This window comes from Xiphophorus maculatus, chromosome 13 (assembly GCF_002775205.1).
Source record: "Xiphophorus maculatus strain JP 163 A chromosome 13, X_maculatus-5.0-male, whole genome shotgun sequence".
Lineage (NCBI taxonomy): Eukaryota > Metazoa > Chordata > Actinopteri > Cyprinodontiformes > Poeciliidae > Xiphophorus > Xiphophorus maculatus.
Window position 1 is genome coordinate 6,094,773 of NC_036455.1, and position 22,915 is coordinate 6,117,687.

The 22,915-nt window shown below is 37.4% G+C and overlaps 1 protein-coding gene across 2 annotated transcripts in view; it reads right to left on the reverse strand.

Annotated features, from left to right (window-relative positions):
* The window catches only part of samd12 (sterile alpha motif domain containing 12), a 168,382-nt gene that overhangs the window by 33,968 nt on the left and 111,499 nt on the right, over positions 1-22,915 (reverse strand). The window lies entirely within an intron of this gene.

Here is a 22,915-nt window from a genome sequence, read left to right on the forward strand (position 1 = left end):
TCAAAACTAAAAATAAACATCATCTATAGAAAATCTGCACAATCTGGAAAGTAATTTTAAATAATTTACAATCCGTTATTATTTTTTATGAGAAAAAAAATGTAGCAGCATTCCTTCAGCCAGCTGACTGGCAATGTGCAGGGATATGTAGGTCTGGAACCGTGGTGCATGTTTCACTCAGGTAAATGTAGGTTTGGATTTGTTTCAAAACTGCATTTTGTGTTTATTTGTGTTGTTTTTAACTAATATTTAAATTGATTTGCAGTTCTGAAAAACTGACAATAAAAAATAAGGAAAGAAGAAAACATTGTTGGCATTAATATTGAGATTAAAAGTGGGAAGTGAACACAATACTGGTAACTGAACTTTAGAGCTACAATGTGTAGCTTTTTTTTTTTTTTTTAATTTTTTTTTTTTTTTTACCCCTCCAGGGGGTATTTTTGTGGGCTCTAGTGTCCCTTATGTGATAGTAGGCTGACAGGAAATGGGGGAGGAGAGGGGGGAAGACATGCGGCAAATATCGTCGGGTCCGGGAGTCGAACCCGCGACGGCCGCGTCGAGGACTGAAGGCCTCCAAATATGGGTCGCGCTAACCGCTACGCCACCACGGCACGCCCACAATGTGTAGCTTTTATTGAAAATATGCTTTTTACATGTTTGTTAAAATCATGTCGTGAATGTATGAGACAGAATCTGTGAAAATATCAATTTCCTCCATTTCCTCCCTGAGCTACTTCTGCCATGTAAGGAAATTCATAGCTCCCATTCAGAAACAGCCAATCAGAGCCAGGAGGAGGGCCTTGGCTCTGTCAATCAACCTCATGTACGTGCTACTAAATGCGCTAATGGTGGAGAAACAATGTACAGGAAAACTGTTACTATAACCGTCGTCAGTGGCTATGCTAACTAGCCATAGCATTCACGATGGGGAGAAGTTGCAGAGTAGCAGAAAGCAAGGGTGAGAATGAGCAGCGGCGTTTGGAACTTGGAAAAAAAATGATTGACGGCGCCAAGACCCGCCTCCGGGATCTGATTGGTTGCTTCTCATTGGCAATAGAAGGCCAAGGAGCTTTCTAATGCCTTCATTATTTCAGAAAATGTATTTTTAATGTGAAATGAATTTTCAGATTATTTCTCTTATATGACATAGTGACAGTTTTAATAAAAGTTGCACACTGGAGCTTTAAGCAGTTCATTTTGTTTTTTTTGTTTTTTTTTTTTCAGAAAAAGAAAACAGTTGGAGGAACAGAGAAATTCAGATGTTTTTGCCACTGATCCAGTAAGAATGGAAGTTTATCTCACCATTCAGAGCTCAGCTATTTAAAGGTTTGGAATAGATCTAGATTAGATAACGGTGGTGTTACATAAAACGCACATACAGAAAGCCAAATGTCAAAGAATTATCAAATAAATAAATAAATGAAAATACTGCCAGAATACTTGGAGGTGATTTAAAATCGAATCTCAAATGAAAAACTTTTGTTTTTTTCTGTCTTTTCTCTGGTAATCCACCCTGCAGGCACAGAAGCTGCTCCCACAGGAAGGTCACCTGTGAGCCTCTTAGAGCTGGGTCAAAGGTAAAGGTCAGACAAGATCAAAAACGCCTTTAGACGGAGGGACACTGTAGAGGTGGAGCTCCACTCCGTCCCCTCCGGGCCCTGCAGGGTCAACACATTCACACACTGTTTGCCAGCTCCTCCTGGCTGCATGCCCTTTCCTTCCAATAAGTCAGTGTTAATACCTTTATTCCACAGTTTTATATAAAACCAGGCTCTAGCTGGGAACGAGCGGCCACAGAAACGGCAAGGGATATGCGCTCAATATCTTTGTCAGATAGTATTGTAATTGTGTGGGGCGAAGGTGGCAGGAGCGGCGCGCCTTGGTTTGGATATTGCCCGGATAGATTTCCCACGAGCCTGATGCAAAGTAAGTAGTCTCTCCTGGTGTCTCCTCTCACACCTCTGCTGCTCCACCTCCTGCGTTTTCCTCACCGCCTTCATTTATTGCACCAAAAATCACCTGCATCGGTCACACTTGGTTACAGTTTCTATTTTTTTTAAACAAAAGAAAACTGAGTTTTCTCACAAAAAGAAACTGCAGCAACATGCCGGCTGGAAAACAAACCACCCACATCATGGCACTGCAGACGTTTCTAATGTGTTTTGGTGACATTTTGGTTGATTTGAGTAACATAATTTAAAGCTGCAGCAAATAGTTTTTATAAACAAATACGTTTTTTTGTACATATTTGTTAAAACTGTCACTATTTTGTGACGGTTCATTATGAGACAGATAATCTATGAAAAGATGAATCTCCTCCATCTCCTCCCTGAGCTGCTGCTGTCGTCTGAAGAAATGCACCAATCAGAGCCAGGAGGCAGGTCTTAGCGCTGTCAACCAACCTCATGTACTCACTGCTAAATGTGATAAAGGCAGAAAAACAACCTACTGTTACAGCAAATGGAGAAATATTTCAGAAAAACATTGAATAATAACTCAAAACCACTCATATTCTTACTCATAAGTTCGTTTTGTCTCATTTTAATAGATTTTCACTAGAAACTACAACAAACATACATGCTGAGATTTTGTGTTTTTGCAGTGAAAATGCAAAAAAAAAATTAGCTAAAATAACAGAATCTGTAACATTAATTAGTTGCTACCAATTAGTATTGTAATAACTCCAATTTAAAAAGTAATTCAGAGATTTTTAAGATCAAAAACCTGGATGTCCATCATCAGATGTCAGTGAAATCCTAATTCTTTGCTGCGTCTCTGTTTTCTGTAAAGTAACATTAGCATCACGTCTGACAGGTTGATGCTAACCAGGAAATTTTCTGCATTTTCTTCCTTGATAAAACTAAACAGCTGTTTATAGTTGAAACATTCAGCTACTTTTGTATTTCTTTCTTTTATATGTTTTTAATGTTGCAATTAAAATGTTTTAAAATGTTTACCATGGCAGAAAGTTCATAATTATTACCTGTAAAATGTTATTGTAGTAGACCCTTGTCTATTCACGGTTCAGTATTCACAGATTTTTCGGTTGAATGCTCCAAATTATTCACAGAAAATTCATCTTTTCTCTTAAAAAAGCTGATGTTTTTGAGCTTGACTTGTTATTACTTCACAACAAAGTTATTACAGATAACAAAAACTAACAAAATAACAAAAACCGAAATGGGGAAATGACTTCGTTAACTGAAATAAATAAAAATGGTAATTAATGAGGAAAAAGTACAACTAACTGGAGCTATATGGTGCTAAAATTACACATATAATCTGGTTTTGTGTTTATGAATCTATTTACTAGACTCTTAAACTGATGTGAAAGCAGTTTGCATCAGCTGCCAGCAAATTGTGATTTAGCTTTCATGCTAAATCACAAAACGGCGACGGAAAATGAAACAAAACTCCAGTCAGTTAATTTTCCAACAATTATTGAATGCATTTCGCTGAGTATTCATTACCAATTCATGTACTTGTAATGACAATAAAATACTCTGACCTTCATGATTTCTGCACCTAAAGAAGGGAACCCTTCTAGACCGAAAGTGTCGGCGACGAACCAGCCAAATTTGCAGTACCGTAATTATCTGCGCTATCTGAAAAACGGTTTCTGAAAGGGGAGACGTTTCCAGCCGATATCAAGTTATTACGGTAATTTCATTCCAGCCGTAGCAGGAAGTGAAGTTAATCTGAGGGGAACTCTTTTAATAAACGGTAAATTGCAAAAATAACTTGATAGATATTGAAAGTTCCAGTTGTTCAGGATAAATGGATAAACATATTTACTCACAGGACATTTAAAGAACTTTGTACAATTAAAATAAGCAAAAATATGTAGGTGAAGATTTGAAACTTACTGTTTCAGAGGTTTAACCAAAGTATGAAAGGATTAAAACTACTACTATAAGTAATAAAAACTAGCAAAAACACTCTAGAAACGAATTAACGCTAATTGAATTAGACAAACAAAAAGTCACAATGAAAAACCCAGAACTATTATAACTCTGCTTCACAGCAGAATTTTAAGAAAGTAAAGAAATGCCGTATGAATCTGTGGATGTTGGTTGTTTAGGGTAAAACACCAGAACTTGTGCTTTTCATTCTCATTCCAGTCAAAATGCAGACAAAGAACCGGGCCTAAAAGCGACTGGAAGGAGGAATGCATGAAGAAGCAGACAGAGATAATCTGCACCAGGGACATCTCTGAAACCACTCAATAAATCATATCACCACATCGCACTTTCTTTGTGTCGTAATCCGTGCATCTTTCTCACATCCTTCTTGTTCTCCTTTGGCTTTTCTTTTCCTGAACACACATGGCTGGAAAGCAAATGTCTGGCCTGCCCGACTCCCCTGCTGCAGCCAGGACGAGCCGGCCGAGGAAACGGGGCCAAATTTGGAAATAGGATTAAGGGGGAGAAAGTTCAAAAGTACAGGGGAGGAAAAAGACAGCAAATGACAGCGAGGGAAAGACAGAAGAGAAGAAGAGATTATGAAAAGGAGCAGGAATGTGTGGGAAGGGGTTTGACACATCATCTTGTGTTCTTTTGCAGAAGGGAAATAAAAAATAAAAACGTTCTGCAGAGACGGGCGAGTCAGACAGATGGGCTTTAAGTTGCTCTGCAGCGTTCTTTCTGCACCGCAGACGGAGGTGATGAATAAGTCAGCGCTGTTGGCAGCTAGTCAGGATTAAACTATGCAGATGTACATTTCAGTTATGACAGATGCTAGCTGTTAGGAAAGGTCAGGATTTGATGGACTCCAGGTTTTAAAGTTAAAAAGGTAATGCATAAAAAGTAAGAATCCAACCGATGGCCCTTTATTGCATCTGCAGCGCGGTGGGTCAGAGTGAGGATGTGAGACATAAAGGATAATCCTCATCTGTAGCTGAGTTCAGTGCAATGAACTTTCAAGTGTCTGACATTTTCCCAGAGTTCCCATGTGACGGTAAACAAGGATGAATGGCGTCCCGAGCCGCACATAATAACAGCGGATGATCATCATCATCACTTCTCGCGGTGTTAAGTGAGAGATGTTACTTCCTGTTGAGACCATTTGTCACACTTATTATGTTCCCTTTCAGTTTAAAGTCAGTTTAGAAACTGAAATCCTGTCAGAAATGCAACCAACATAATACATTACAAAAGGAAAAATGCCAAATCGCTAAAAAGAAATGTAATTTCAATTTTAGAAAAGTTCCTTGAATGAAACACAAACATCGATTGTTCAATTTAGAGTTTGTTGATTTTTCTGCAGAACGAGACTCTGCCTATTGGAGTGCAAAAAGACAAAATATTGTTTTTATTTTGGGTCTAGTTTTTAGAGCAGATATCTTAATACACTTGGAATAAGACTAACTTACAAGTAACTTTTTAGCAAGAAATGGAGGCTTGTTTTAAGTAAATAATTCCTTATTGTTGATGAAAATGTACCAGTTCTATTTGCAGATTATTTCACTTATAAAAATTAATTTTTTCCACACTACAAGTTAATTTATCTGCCAACGAGCTAGCACTTATTCATCAATAATAAGGAACTATTTACTTAAAACAAACCTCTACTTCTTGCTAAAAAGTTACTTTAAAGTTAGTTTCTTATTTCAAGTGTATAAAGATGGTTGCATTAGAAACTAGACCAAAAATACTTGATAACATTTTGTGTTTTGCAGAAATTGTTTAGATAAAAGCTTATTCACAGTTGTTATAACGGCCTAGTCAAAGCCAATTATGGAAAGACTGTAAAGTCAATTTTCACAGACACTCTCCACTCACAGACTTAATGAGCTTGGGTTATTTGGCCAGATTAATTTGAACAGATAATCTCAAAACCTTTAGAGACACCTCAAATAATCTGTAGCTTTTATAGTATTGGCTGAATATAATAATCCCACATTTTGGTCCTTCATGTTGTCTGTGATTAATTTTTAACAACACATTTCCCTGATAATTGTGCACCACTATTTACTGGTTTATCACATAAAATCCCATGAAAATACATAAAGGTTTGATGTTTTGTGACTTGAAAAAGCTGTATATATACTTTTGCAAAGTAAAATAATTTTTGCTGTCGTATTTCGGCCTACTTTTAGTGCTGCTTGTTTTCTTATATTTTATTTTACTTCAAGGGTGATTTCCAGCCACTTATTCATTACCAATATCCATTGATCAACAGCTTTATTTTAAAACATTAATAAAGATACTGCAGGGGAATGATAACACTCCCCTGTAGCTGCTGTCATTAGATTAAAATCTCCACTCACACTGAACATTTTAATTTTGAACCACAATAAACCTGTCTGTAAGTCTCACCTCTTAATAACCTGGCAAATTATGACCGAGAGAATCATAATCAGCCCCTCAGTCCAACACTTTAATTACATCAGCCTCAGCTCTACTGTTCTCACACACACACACACACGCACACACACACACACACACACACACACACACACATAAAATATAGCCTCCAAGATGGGATTCAGCTGTTGCGTTGAAGTGATATAAAATACGGTGCGTCGTAGGGCTCCCTGTTTATCAAATGAGAATTTCATTTAATCTAATAAAACATGAATAAATTTACAGCCAGGAACAGTGAGGAATGCAAAATTTATGAGGAGCTCTCAGCAGATCCTTCATGGTGGCAAACCACAGGCGCTGCGCACATTTAAATCTTGAATCAATCTCTTTGTAGCAAGAAAAGAAAAGAGCCATTTTTATCTCAAACAGCACTTGAATGCGCAATTAGGAGGTTTCACTTTTATCTTTAGGAAACTGAGCTTCTAAAAGACAGTAAAATATGAGAAAATTCAACTTAAATATCTAACGATGGCAGCATCCAATCCAAGTTAAAACACATCTTAAACCTTTTCTGTAATATGTAATTTGTAAAAGTGAAATTAGCAATGAGTGAAAGGCATAAAAATATCTGCCAATATTCCCATATATATATATATATACAGTAGCTATATACTGTATATATACGTATATAGCGAGGGTTCACTGTACAAGTGTTTTATCACCTTAAAACCAAGCGATGCAGCTGACTACAAGTTCCAGTCACAACACAGGGAAGAAAAGGCTGAATTTGACGCAGACATTGATCACATTAGGCAGCAACATAAAAAAACAGTTTACGTCCAAATGATATCCACAAAAATGAGTGTTAAACAAGTTTAAACACAAACAAATTTCACTTAAGTATGTGATTTTTTTTTGTTAATATTGTAAGTTTTATATAAATCATGTTGTGATATTTATTGTTACTGCCACAGATCACAATATATAATTTTATGCCATATCGAACATCCCTACTGGTGTGTTTCGCTTTCACACTGCACTGTCAAACAAACCAAACTAATTGAAAACCTGTTCCCCTCCTTGCCAGTGGGGGCGCTGCACCAATAACCACTGAAGTAAACAACACAAAAACCTCTGAGGAAGACATGAGCACAACTTCCTTCTTAACAAAATGCAAACAAAAATGGATTTTAATGGTTGTAAAGTTTCTCTTTTGCTACTGGTAAAAACTAAGAAATAAGATTAACAATAAATATTAGACACCATTAAATTAAAATTTCAATACAAAGAATTTAATATATTGTGTTCACCAGACTAAATTTCACAGGAATAATTAGGAATAATTTCACAGCTTCCACTCCCACACTGACTGACAGGTCCTGACAGGCTGCTATTAGCCAACTCCAGCCTTGTTATTAACGTTTTTAATAATAAAATTATTCTAAATTATGATTGAGAGCCATAGAAAATGAGTGAGTGGTGTGAAATATACAGTATTTAGTCCCAATGTCTAGTTTAGAGAATTGTTTATTGTTCATTATATAAAGATGAGGCTAAATCAGTAAAAATCTTACAAAATTAATGTTAGCACTCTGGGATATTCTGGTTTTCTGGGTCCTCAGTCAAACTGAGCGTGCTCAGATCAACAACATGCTCACCAGAATAAACAGTGACTCAGTAACGTCTCATCTGTTATGACTTGTTCCTGTATGACGGGAAAACACTGTAGTTTTAATTTGACTGGGTTAGCCAGGATAATGTGCATAAAACCAAAGAACAGTGCAACAGTAAAGTTAACATTAAACTTCAGCTCACAAACCACAACAAAGTTTTACCCAAATTTATCTCTTCCGTCTGCCAGGAAAGATAGAGATGCAAGTAGTTTGAGCCTTGAGAAGCTTTTTATTGTAAGACTGTTTTGGTAAAAACTGTTGCAGCTGTGAAAATGAGGCTCTGATGGTAATAAGTGGCAGAAAGTGTGCCAAGAAAATATTCCCTGAGCTATTACACGCCCAGAACCAGCCTGAACCGTTGATTCAAGGAGATCCAGGCTTTTCTGGTTATTTGCTATGGCTGCCATTTAGCTTAGCATAACAAGGATATCTTTTAAGAGCAGAGAAGAAAACAACAGCGGCTTTCGCTTTCAGAAAGAATGAAAGGGATTAACAAATCCACTGTGTCCAGAAATATAATCATTTACTCCCCTAATTTCAGGTTTTTAGTAAATTAAATTACATTTACTGACAAACCAGATGGAAAGCATCTTGTTTAATCGGTCACATTTGCTATTTTAATATTATGAGCACATATCTCAACAATCTTGACATTTTTCTGGCTATAGTTGGATTTTATTTGAGTTAAGTAACATTCAGATTCACAGGAAACTTAATAGGATGTGATTTATTATGAAAATAACTGATTAGCTATGATGCTACAGCAGGTTACAGTCTGGTTCGCTGAAAAACCAGATCTAAAGATGCCTTTAAGGCTTTATTATAATTAACAATAATTTCTGGTCTAGTGTTTTATGTCACCAAATTACCGTACAATAATAAAAGATAATTCAACAAAGAAGGATTTTTATAAAAAGAAGATTCTTACCATCAGTCAGAGGCTTCTTTAAAGCTGCTTGTAACACAGACTGCTACAGGAGAACCTTTTCGCCTTCAGTCATCAACATCTACACTGAAACTAGTTTAATCTGAATTACATTTAATTTTCCTTTGGGGATTAAATAGACACTTAAAATCTGACTAATATGCAAAGTGTTTATTCTTTACTTTAAGTAAAATAACAGTAAAGAAATGCTAATGATCCTGTTAAAATAAGCAATATTAAATTAGTTATATCACTTTAGCAGCAGCTTTTTGTTTAAACAAAAGCAATTAGGCCATGTGATACACTTTTATCTGAAATTGTGACTGTGAGCCTGTGCTATTGGCCCAAACCCATTTATATCTAAATTATGACTGCTTTGATAATGAAGACATCGTTCATGGTTCCGTTTTCCTCCCAGACTGTAAATGAGGGAAACACTAAAGTCCCATAAAAAGCCAGAAGATTTGCAGCAGTTATAAGCAGCAGCCAGCTGCATATCTCACCGTTGGTAACGGCGAGCAGGAATCCGTACCGAGTCAAAGCAAATCCGTCGTTAATGTGTTCAGAAGTGAACGATTTCCAAGTTGCTGCGGTAAGAGGGAAATAAAAGTCTAAAGCAAAAACAGGAGTTCTTGCAAATGTTTTCAGGCTCTGAGATGAAATCACGCCCGCGGGAGGGGTCCAACATTTAAACTGATGATTTAATGCCGGCATAATTGCAAATAATCCATCCCCCATAAATATCCGCAGGGTGGATTTGGTGTCGTGTGCCCGAGGTGTGCACTGTATCATGATATCGGTGGATGGTAAATGACGGCCATAGAGCTGCAGAGCGCGGCTAGCCAGCCTCGTTCTGCATCTTATGGGTTCCCTGCGCTCATTTTATACCAGCGCATTAAAAAACGGCGACATGCCGTAATTCAACGCTTTCTGCAGCCAAAAGCTGTGACGGTAATAGACTTACAAAAAAAGGTGAAGAAAAAAGGTGGAGGTGAGTAGAAAGAGTTTAATGAAGGAGGTGAAGAATAAAGAGTTGCGTTTACATCCAAATGGTTTTGTTATGAGTTGTTGGTCAATGCAGAACAAATTACGGTAAATTAAATTATTAGTAAACATGGTGGGAAAGGAGGAGTTGAAATTAAAGTTCACTAAACTCTAACTCTATATGTGAGTATGGATATGAAAGTGTGACCAAACAGGTGAGATCAAACTTTATCTTGATCTACTCCTGTGTAGGAAGGGGACGACCTGTACAACTTTACAGTTAGACAGTTTCTTGTCAACACTTGACATAAATAATGTTTTAATGCTCAAGCAGAAATGCACATTTTGTATATTATTTAATGAACTGACTCAGCTGTACTTTCCTCTCAACTGGAGTACACTATTATTTTATAATTAAACTTTTTCTGCATTTTGCTCTTTTTTCACTTTAGCACTACTTAACTCTATAAACCTTCACTGGTTTCAAGCCTCACCTTCTCATCAGGCTTGATCTTTATTTTCAGGATGTGTTGTGTGTTTGTGTTTCATCGACATGTTTCATCCCAAACTTGAATACAAGTGAAACAAAATTGTGCAGGAAGTTGTTTCCTGCACATCAACAGAAGCCATAAAACTGCACAAATTGAAATTCTGAAAATAAATTTGCTCAATGGGAACACGTCATTTAAAAAAGAAAATAAATCCAAAAAGGTTTTTTTGATGAAAAGTTTTGTGCTAGGACGGATCAAAATGGAGGTATGCCGCAAAACCGCAATGGAAATTTCTTTTCCGCATCATCAGACTTACTATTGCAACAACACATCATCAGTAGGGTAAAACTAACCTGTCTCACGACGGTCTAAATCCTCCAGATTTTACTACTGGAGGAAACGACAAAGAAGACGACAGGGGAGTAGGAAGATGACGGTTTGTTGAAGTTTCTGTTTTGGACATTATTCAAACATGCTGAATCCATAACTCTTCCGGAAAATCGCAGATTATATTTTCTCCAAAACGCCGCATACGCTGCCAGTCTTTGGTTTTAGGGGCTTGTTGTTCCAACGCCTGAATAAGACGCCGACGTCTCCTCGGATGGCTGATAGATGAGGAGCGCTGGCAGCTGAACTATCTCAGGTAAGCGTTTACATCCATTGCTGAAATGATTATTAATGACTTATCAGGTAAACAAGCTTATTTTCATGTGATTTTAATTTAATTTCTTACTTAGTGGAAACACAGCAATGGCCAAACTGTTGTTTTTCGACAATAGCGACAAAGATTTGTAATGGAAATGCAGCCAGTGTGAACTAGTAGGAATATCTGTGTAGAAAGTTTAAACCGAAATAAGTAGAAAAGTTTCAAAAAATAATTAGATTTGCATGTTTGTAAAAACAAAAAAAAAACCTAATTTGTACGTTTTAACTAGCAGGTCTCTGTGTACTCCATGTCATTCATTTTAGCACCAGGTCTCCATCCACAGGTTTCTGCTACACTCAGTGAGTTCAGATCATTTATCGTGCGTCAAACTCTGACACCCCATCATCATTACTCTGACAGGTCCTGTATTGCACATTTTCACATGACAAAACGCGTTTCGTTCCAAATGTGGAGGAAATAAACTTCTCCTGCTTTGTTTGTCATCTTGAATGTTTCATTTAGCTTCTATTACTGCGCTTCTTTTAAATATTCACTCATATTTAACAATACACAAGTGTTTAACTTCACATCAGTTCCCATCGCTGGATGTGAGCGAATCAGAGTGTGATGAAGCAATTTCCTGCAGAAGACATTTATCCACTGAAATCACTGCAGGCTAAGTGCTGCTGTTTAGCATCAACACGCTTGTCAGCAAAAGACCAAAGCAAGGCTTCATCAGTTGCAGAGTAAACGTCATTATTTGGTGTTTAATAATATGAGGGAATACAGCCGCAGGTGTGAACGCGGTGAAACAATAAATCAAGGAGTCAGCGAGCAGTAGGGAACGTCGGGTGTTCCTCATTAGCTGCAGCTGGCTGGCTGCTGCATGAAGGCCGGGCCGTCCTGGGGTCAGGACAGAACCATAATCAAAAGCCAGAGTCACATCAGGAGCTGCCCTCCAGCACCGCCACGGTCGGGGGCAAAAAGGACCGGCAGCCAGAATCAGAGACAGAACATGAAAGATAGGAGCAGATATGAGCAGAGACATAGAGGAAAAGAACGTGATGAAGATGAGGAAACGCCCTCAAGGAAAAAAAAAGAAAAGGTCTGTCTTGTTCAAATGAAAAATAAAAGAGTTGATGAGTTACATATTTACAGCACTCATGTAAAAACAAGAAATGTGAGGAAATTTGGTGGTGGTGGCGAGATAAGGGTCAAATGGGGAAAAACGGAAAAAAAAGGGTTAAAATCATTTAACAGTAAAAAAAAACTGGTTTTAATTAAGCCTCAACCACAGCAGCAGGACATCAGCTAAAAACACCCCCCTATGTGAAGAAACTGGATTTTTAATAGTCCTGCCCTCCAACTCCTTACCTGAACAAAGGTGCAGGCATGAATGAATGCTGGGAAGATCAGAAGAAAAGGATACCTGATCTGAGCCATTATGTTGTACTTTAATGCCCACAGAACCATGACTACACCATCCCAGACAGGCGAATCGATGTGCAGATTCAACCTTTATTGTTTTTGTGCATCCAGTTGGGTTTCTATTGCTTCTAAAAACCGACCATGATCTTAAAAATCATATTTGGTGTCTGGAAAATGAGGCGTTTCAAAAACATTTGGTTTGTTAAGTCACTGCGCCGTTACTTGGCAAAGCAAGCAGAACTCCAGCACATTTGGTCTGCTTGTTGGACTGCTGTACAATGGCTGCTGGAAAAGAAAAGAGTTTTGTTGACATATTATTCAGAAACCACTCACTGCATTTGCGTTGCTTGTGCAGGAGGCTCCACTCTTGCTTTTCAAACATGTACGGTTGTACAATTGCGTATCTGTTTGTAGCCATTTTCTCCTGTGAGTGTGAAAGTCGAGTCGTGGCCAACAGCAGCTTATTTATATCTAAAGTGACAGAGACCCTAAAACAGCTTATTCTGAAAATAACTCTAATAGGAATAGGAAGAACTGAGCAGAGTAAAATCTCATTATCTAAAAATTATTTCTGTGGACCATAGAGCTACCCTAACCTGTTCAAAGCAGCACAACAGCTCACCTTTAAGTAAATAAAAGTAAACATTTGAAACTCAGTTTCTTAAGAATCAGTGCAAATTTGGAAACCTTGAATGTTCAAGCAGCTTCAGGTCAAGGCAACATTTCATCAAGAATGAATTTTGCATTTCTCAACTCTGAGATTAAACATTATGGTAAAAAATAAATAAATAAAAAAGTGCAGATTCAACTTTTCTAGCAAGATCTAACAATTTTATTGATTTATAAACTTTCCTCCTACAGTCAGAAATGAAAAGAAAAAAATGAGAAAAACTAACGGCGAGAAGGCAACCAAGGTGAAACCAAATCAAGCCTAATTAGTCAGTTAGAGAATATTTTTGTATCTCAGATGCTTTGTAACTTTTGTGAATTTTTCCATCATGTTTTTTTCTTCATATCCAATTAAATTGAGGAGTGATAGAAACCATCCCAGCGACCTTGGCCAGACCAGTCAGCTGCTGCCTGACCAACACAGGCTGACCTCCTACAAGGAGAAACAGCTGCCGGGTTGTTTTTCCTGTCAGTAAAGGTGAGAAATTAGAAAGTGAAAACTTAAAGTCAGGAAACCGGATCACAATCAGGTGACCTGTATCTCCTGATAAGGTGGGAGTTCTGGTAATGTTTAAAAAGTAATTCATCCCCGTTTCCTCTTTCTTCTCCTAAACTTCCACTGTAAAAGAATCAATTTGGCTTTTTTATTCATAAATCATCATGTGGTTGTTAAAAATGAAATAAATCCTCAGAGTTGTGGATTTTAGCAATTTCAAACAAGTTAACTATTTCACCACACACCACCAAGTTTGGTGATATTCATTAATTTAGCCATAAAAAACTTGTCCTTATGTTATATTAGTCGTTTAAACCAACAGAATAATCTAAAACAGTCAGCCTGTGTCTGATTTTCTTGATAAAAAGTTACTTATAAGTTAGTTTTATCTCACTTCAATTGTACTGAAATATTTGCACAAGAAACTAGACCAAAAATACTTTGTACGATTTTGAGTTTTTGCAGAAATTATCTATATTATGTAGAATTAATAAGTAATATTGAGGTAAAATGACAGACGGTTGAGGCCTAATTAACAACCGATGACAGAACAGAACAAATTGCTGCTTGTTTGCAGCAGTTTTTTTTATTTATTTTTATTTGATCTACACCATGTACTGTATTGCTGCTCTGCATGCGTCGCTGAAAGCCTAATTTTCCTGAATGTCCAATAAACTGTAGAGTAGGAGTCATTCAGGACAGAGTGTTATTTCTCCGTCACGTTTAATTGCCTCCATCACGGCCTAAGCAGCAGGCGGCGCAGAGTACCTGCCATGAGGGCGCGCTTCAGGATTATAAGCACTGATTGCCAGTCCTCTCACATGTGACTAAAAAAACTGTTTGTTTTTCCAATGCTATATTTTTATGTCAAAAACTACCAATTAACAATAAAAGGCGAGACATGCGTTTAATTACTTAGAATTAAGTATAAAAACCTTTGAAAGTTTGACAAGGGGAAACAGAAAGGCTGATATTTGTGCAGGTAATCGAGCGTCAAACGACTAATGGGATCAATTATGGGTGATCAGCGTCCGTTAAAGGTTTTCATTTGGGTTTTTACAAACTGTCCTTTAAATTGAAGCAGCTAAATATGAGGAAATGACTTAAAATGTAAATAACCATTTAGCTTTCCCATATAATAAAAGTTTCAGGGATTTAGACGAGTGTTTTTCAATGTGGGAGCAGCATAAAAAAGTGAAAATAAAAGAATTGAATCTCATAAAAAAATTCTTAGAATTTTTATTTTGTTTTCAAAATTTTTTTATATTAAATTAAAGTTTAAAAAATGTATTTAAATTCTCATTTTCAGTATGTCAAATGGCTGCAAGCATGAAATGGTAAAATCTTTGAGTTCAGCAGCACAAAACCGTAACAAATGTGGAAATAAAATAAAATCTGATGTGACTTAGATAATACATCAAATCAAATTTTATTTGTATAGCACATTTCAGCAGCAAGGCATTTCAAAGTGCTTTTCATCATATCAAACACAGAAACACATATTGTCTTATAATAAAAAACAGGGGATTGTAATGAAAAATTGTATTATCTGATAATAAAATGTCATGGCCTCTATCTGAAGGTTTGTAAATGAATGTAATAATTATTGAATAGTGAATAAAAACACTATAAAAGTTTATATTTCTTTACATGTTTCATAGCGATGTTTGTGGGTTTGCAAAGAGGTTAATACTCTTCACATTAAAAATTTTACCAAACTAGAAGGTTACGCTCTAATTAAGTTGCACAAAAATATTTTTAAAATGTGTTTTTCACCTCAATCTTCATTTCTCATGGCTACTAAATCAATTTCTCGTGATAAGTTAAATAAATGTCTGTCCTTTAAAGACAATGCCCAGTGGCCAACGCCACCTTCCTAAATGCTCTGTGTCACTTTTGTGGTAATTACAATTTCAAGCCAAAGTCATTAGCAGCTTCCCATCCATCATGTCTGCCCCCAGAGTGAGAGATGTTACAATAATAATGGATGATCAGGTGTGTTGGTGTACTGTTGCCGAGTACGGCGCCATAAATCCTGGATACGCAAACTGTGATCCCGTGCTGCCAGAGCATACATCATTTCCTTTTATGTACCCGCTCGCTGCACCCCATTTCACTCAAAATGTCCTTGGTATCCCTTTCCCTCTTCAGTCAACACTCTCCCCTCCATATAGAGTTGTGCGCTAAAAGACCACTCAATAAATGTGGCTTTTATTACCATTTATCCAGCCTTGAGCGTAGCTGAATATATCAACTTGGAGCTCACCTATAAGCCACTCTGTAATTTACTTTTAGAAAAACATTTCCCATTATTCTTCAAGAAAAACGGAAAAAGTGACAACTTTGTAACGTCATAAGGCAGGTAAATGGATTGTAATAGCGCTTTTATACTAAAACTACTAATGGACACATTAATATAATCAGAGCCATTTCAGATACAACATTTAAAACGAGGAATTGTTTTCCTAATGCTCTACTCATTACGCAGGCTGTGGACTTTCAATCTAACCCTATTAATAACTTATCTCAATTAAATAACCACAGAAGAGTACCACACTAGCACATTATCTTGTCTCTCCTGATTATGCATTAACTGATGGGCTCCAGCGACTCAAAGCTGCATAATGGTTGCCTTGACAAACAGCAGCCAAAACAACTCCTTGAGTGCCATTTTTCCCCCCATTCTTCTCCATTACACACAGCAGCTCTGGAGCCAGTGCTGGGGGCATGTTTATGGGATTAATGGATTGTCTCGGAGTAAAAGTGAGTGTCCTCTGGCTATTGATTCAAGAGATTGTCAGATCATGAGCGAATGCTGGGAAGCTGGAGGCGTGCGCTGAGGATTCTGGTCTGTCCAGGCCGTCTGGGCTCCTGGATGTCCGGAGGTGGTCAGGGAGGCTGGAGGCTGCAGCAGACTGACTGGAACCAGCGCTGCTGCCCAGGCGACCGATACCATGACTTCCTAATGGGTTCTGTTTTCTTCGTAAACTGATTACGTGTGTGGGAAACCTGACCACTTCCGGTTCAAAAAAGCGTCTTAAAAGAACAAAATCAGCGAGTTTCAAGAGGCACCAACCGGTGCTGCTGTTTTAGAAATGAGCTCAGGTTGTGGTTACACACATGATCAGGGGCGGACTGGGAAGGAAAAGTGGCCCGGGACTGACCCAACTTCAACTGATCGGTTGGACAATAATGGTGTGTTCACAAAAACGTGTCCAATGCTTCAAAGTTTGCTGTGTGTGCACTTTGAAGTCAGACACTTGAAGTTTTGCGCGTCAGATGCACCAAAATCGCTCTAGGCAGCGTTGAGAGATGACTCCTTGGAATACATGTTCGTCAGACTCTTCCACCATGTCCTGCTTATTTCATCTAAATAAATATGTTTATTTAATGTTTATCATTTTTGCTGGACAGATTTGCAAAGCTCAAATGCGGAGAAATATTTTCAAACAGTAAAAGTTATAACTTGCCCAACATTCCAACTTCCTCGCTGATCCTCTTCCAAGCAAGGTCCTTTCCGTTTCTCCCTCTATAGTCATAACTCGATTGGTCGTAAATTATAGGACAAGAGCAAACAGCAACAAATAGTTTATCCTGCATAGTTTGTTTTTGTTGCTGAGATCACGTTGGAAAATGCACCACTATGTGGCATTTGATACTCCGTGTTAAGTTCAAACTTTTCAACTCCAATGTTGGACGCGCTTCAAATCACGAAGCGCGACGCAACCTCGACAAGCCTCCACATTGCCTTTGAACGTAAACGAGACGCGCCTGGAGCTCAAAATGTATTTGGTGTGAACGCACCATAAATCAGTAACAATATATGTCGCAGTAGAAAAATGACCGATATCAATAGATAAATCGTCTGATAGAATATTCAATAAATTCAATGAACTCAGGGACCGGACTGGATAAGCCACAGTTTCTTCTTGCTCCCTTCTGGACCAGCTTTTGTTTTGCTTTACATAATATTTTGTTGCAAAATTTATGTTACAAATTTTTTTTACATATTTATTTTGTATACCTATATATATTCTTTGTAACTATTTGAAATACATAAATAGATCAATAAAAATAACTCAGATCCAGAACTACATAGCATTCTTTGGGATATAGAAAGAGGAAAGACTTTAGCCGCTCAGTCTCTCACTGTCAGCTAAGCAAAGTTGGTGGAATCAACTGACTCACTCACTCTTTGGTTACCTAGCAACTCATTCACTCACTGGTTACCTAGCAACCTGTTGAGTAACTGGCAAATTAGCAGTTTACGGTTTCTCCACAGTGTCTCATAACTACTTAAAAGTAAAAATAAAAAACGGAGTGGAGAGGAAACTGTGTATAAAACAGGAAAGATCACGTCAGTAGTTTGGCTGCATTTCAGATACTTAAAAGTAAAAACTAAACCATAATTATCAGAATCTACCAATTTAAAATGCTTACATCGCGATATATTTTTCAGTCATATTGTAGTCTAACTGTAAGACTAAAATTTAAATATATGTGGAAAACGTCCGCGCTCTGCTTCGTACTTGACAGTAGATGAAAGAAAACTAGTCTGAATCACCGGCTCAAAGTGGGAGCAAACCGTCCTGACGACGGACACCAATTAACACGTAGTGGATACAAAACTTGCTGCTCAAGTACGACATGGTGAAGGAGCCGGAAGACCAGCACAACATCCAGATTCTACCATGACTTATTCATTAGTTTGTAAAATCATGTCCCATGTAACGTAGCATCCAGACAGCTGAGTTTCCCCTACAACAGTGACATTACAGAGCACTCTCTCGCTGCGGTGAAGCCTTAAGCCCTGCTGGACATTTGGCAGCCAAAGACTCCCGAGAGACTCTGGCAAAAGAGCAGAACATCTCATGATGTCAGTGGACCTGTCAAAGCAATCTGTTTTCCTCCGCCAAGGGTTAGAGGCCAGGATGTTGAGGCACGCATGTACACACACTCAGACACACACACACAGGACGAGTGCTGATGCTGTGCCTTTGGGCAATTCCACCTATGCTCTCCATTTCTTCCTCAGAGTCTCTGTTTATCTTTCCTGATTATCTGTGATACTTTCTGCGTACTTTTCTCTTCATCCGTTTCCTGGATTTGATTTGAATTCAAGTTATTATCCAGCATCAAATCCATACTTGGCTGAAATGATCTGATGTGAGATTAAAGTAACAATATTAAAAAAGAAACAGTATTAGCTTCCATCCATCCATTTTCTAACACCCTTGGGGTCGGGAGGGTTGCTGGTGCCTCTCCAGGTAACGTTCCGGGTGAGAGGCGGGGTCACCCTGGACTGGTCGCCAGGTTGTTGCAGGGCAACACAGAGTCAGACAACCATACACACACACTCACACACACCCACCTAGGGAGAATTTAGAGAGACCAATTAAATCAAACCCAGGACCTTCTCGCTACAAGGCAACAGTGCTACCAACTGCGCCACTGTGCAGCCCCAGTATTAGTATTAGTAATATAACATAAAGAGATTCATTTAATTTAAAAACAACCGCTATTTCTCAAGTAAACTTGTATTGTTGGTTATTAAGAATAATATATGATTTGAAAAATCTATTGTTATTGTACAATGGGGTGTTCAAAGTGCGGCTCAGGGGCCATACGCAGTCCATGAAATAATGATGTGCGGCCACAGCTCAAGAATGATACAAACAGATGTTTCTATTATGAGCCATGTTTTTTTTTGCTTCCATTTTAAAGTAATACATTCCAAAAACTCACCAAATATTTTTTGCGTAGTTTTTCATGCAAATATCTAAATATCTAAACTAACTTCCATTTAGCTTTTCAGTGCAAGTTTATTTCATATCAATAATTGCTTAATATTGTTTCAAATGAAGTACTATTTCCACTGGCAGATTATTTTACTAAGACATTTTTCCCATGGTATAACTGAAATAATCTGGAACTGGTACTTTTCTCCAATATTAAGGAACTATTAACTTAAAACAATTTCTTAAATCTCGCTGATAAGTTACTTTTGAGTTAGTTTTTTCTCATTTCAAGTGTATTTAGATATTTGGGCTAAAAATAAGACCACAAATACTTGGTAATATTTTGTGTTTTTGCAGTGTACACCCACAAGCAGCAACTTTTAACTAAACAAAAAACAAACAATGATTAACCTTGGCTTTATATAACAAAATAAAGCATCTCATAGAGCAAAATAATTAGCAAACATTTCAGAAAGTTAGGTGAAATGCCAAAGACTCAGAAATACAGAAACCCCACCAGTAAAATGTACTCATATTCTAAGGTATTTATACTAATCGTTATAATATGTGATTGCATAGATGCTTCAGTCTTGTTCTTTTAGCCTTTCACAATACCTTTGTTTTAAGAGTTCGTTGCTCGTCAGTCAACAAAAGAGGCCTCTCAGCAGGGGAAGTAATTATTCTGTTTTGTGACATTATTACCAATAAAACTGTGCAGTTTTATAGAGGATGTCAACGTGTGGTATTAGGTAATCATTTAGATATAAATGACATTTTCTTTGTGCACAGAATCCTGAAATTGCTCCTAATGTGGAGTCACCCATGGCATCGACATTGTGTTCATATTCAAAGAGAAAATGAGACTTTGGTGGACTTTAAGAGGGATATTAGACATCCAGTCGCCTCTTTGAATAAGAAAATCACATTATTCGCTTTGTCAGACACAGGTGTTTCACTTTGTCTTAACCTTTATCACATCTCTCAAGCTTGGAGCCTCTGAGGGAGAAATCACCGACAGGAAATTATAAATATATATATAAAGAGCTAATCTGACCTTCACCAGAGGTATAAAAAAAAGAGCAAAAGAGGAAAAGCGAGGGAAGAATGGAGGGAACGTTTAAGGAGAATTTGCCCTGGCAGAGAGCAGCAGCCTGAGGAGAGGACTCGGATAATGAGAGCTCTCGGTTCCCCACACGCTCCAGAAAAACATCTGATTCACAGAGAAAAAAGCTCAAAGGAAGGACAGGAGTTACCGCGAGCTCCGCGAGTCTTTAGAGTTAAGGAGCTTCATTTCAATAAATATTCTGTAGGAAAAAAGCTTAAAAGTATTCATCCCTGATGCCCAACGGGACATACTCAATTTGTCATCCATCACTGGATAGAAACGTGAAATAAAATCCAGTTTACATCAGTTTAACAAGATCAGCTACACTTTCTTTTAAAGAATCTTTCTCGTTCCTTGCTCATGATTAGCCATAGCATAAAGATGTTTTCATACCTGATATATCAGGAGACTAAGTTTAGCTAGGGACCGATATGGCAATGTTTGTTACATTTTCAGCTGCTGTGCTTCACTTTAAATGGGCAGAATTATGTAAAGTCAACTTTGTTCTAGCTGTACATTATGTTATAATGTTATTCCCCAATCAGAAACATTCCTGGTGTGTTTCTTTGATTCTTTTATGCATGTTTAAAGGAGTTTGATTAAAGTGGATTAAACAGGGCTACCATGAATGCACCCTTAACATTTATGGAATTGAAAAGATATAATTTTCATTTTGTTTAAATTGTAATTGTGTTGCTTTATTTGACAGATAAACTCCTGGAAAGTTTGCTTGAAAATATTACTGTGTGTAATAAATCCATATACTGAGTAATTAAACAGATTCAGAGATTTTCAAGATGCGCCTGCATGCTAGTCCTACATGGAGAGAATTTCTCTGTAGAAACTTTTACAGTCATTTATTGATTTGCCTTCTTGTTATGAAACAGACTCTAGACTCTAGTGAAATGAAATGCTACTCGATCAGCGTGAACATTTTCCCTTCATTTGTTCTCGGTGCAGTGAAAGTTCTTACGTCGCTACCGATCTTCACGTCAGCAAACTTTAGATGATCAAGTGTAAAAAGACAAACACGCAGTTTAGCAAAGCGCTCCGATTGGAGTGTTTCCTTTCATGAAGCGGTGAGAAATCATTTATTAAGATGCCTGCAGCAAAGGAAGCGAGGTCTGCTGGAGCAAAACAAGAAGACTTCCTTCATTTACTGCCCCGAGGCCACAGATTTCTACAGACACAAGCACACTGGGGCCTGAATAACAAATTCAGACAATTATCCCTAAAGACTGCAACCAAGAAAGTCAGAGCCACTCTTGTTAAATGGAAGATTAATAAAAAAATAAACACTTCAATAACGACGTAATCCATGAATATAGAATTATCATTCTCACACTTAATTATACATGACAAACCTGCAAACTTTTTTTTTCTAAATATGGAAAAAAAAAACTGTGGTAGACTAGCAGCAGTAAAGCTGATTAATTTCCCTAAAGTTGACTCTGTCTCCTGATTCAAATGAGACTCTGTTACAGTAAATGAAGCGTACGCAGTGAGCCTGTGTCTACATTCACAGATTAGCACCACATTCTCAAAAAAGCACTTTCCATGAGCTCCGTCAGCTGTGTAATTCAAGCAATTTAAGTTGCTATTAAAAGTGATGATTTCACAAGTCAGTAATAGCATATTTACTGGCATCAGGCTGTTACTGGAAACCCTGAAATGTTTACAGGCGTGAAATTAAATACAAAAGCTTCTGTTTTTTTGGGTTTAATCAATTAAGAGAGGAGCAGAGAGATGTCGGTTTAGCAGGTTCCAATCTATGTTGAGTTAATTTTACAGATTTAGAAGCACCTCTTCTCACAAAAATCACAATGTAAGACATCTTGATTAAACAACAAACTGTAATTTTCTTTCAAATTGGAGTTTGAATTCTAGGAATTAGCCAGATGCTTTAGTTTTGAACCCCAAATTTTTACTAGATTAGAGAACTACTGCATCAAGTTGAGAATATTGCATTCAAAAACACATGCATGACTTTTGTTCCTGGATGTATCGTCAACCTTCAGTACAATAAAACCTCAAATCTGTTACATACATTTTTTATTCAGTCCAACATCGGTTCTGGTTTAACAGCCTCTTTAACGCACATTTTGGATCTTTTCCAAAATGTATTTATTCTTAATTCACCAAATCACTCAAAACGACTTTTTAATTTACTTTTTAATTCTGTATTTGTTTTTTTTAATACTCAAATCCATAAAACAGGCAGTGGAATGGCCTGTAAGCATGATTACACTGAGTAAGAGCTGGTCTCATTGTGGTCATTATTTAAATAAATTAAAAAAATAAACATAAAATGCTGCCTTTCTATTAAAAGTTTGAGTAAATAAATCGCCGATGCATTTTCAGGCTCTCTGGGGAAAGTAGGCTTTGCTTGCAACCAAAAGGAGTTTGTGTCGGCATTAACAACGGCCTTAGTTATTTTACCGACATCTTTTGGCTT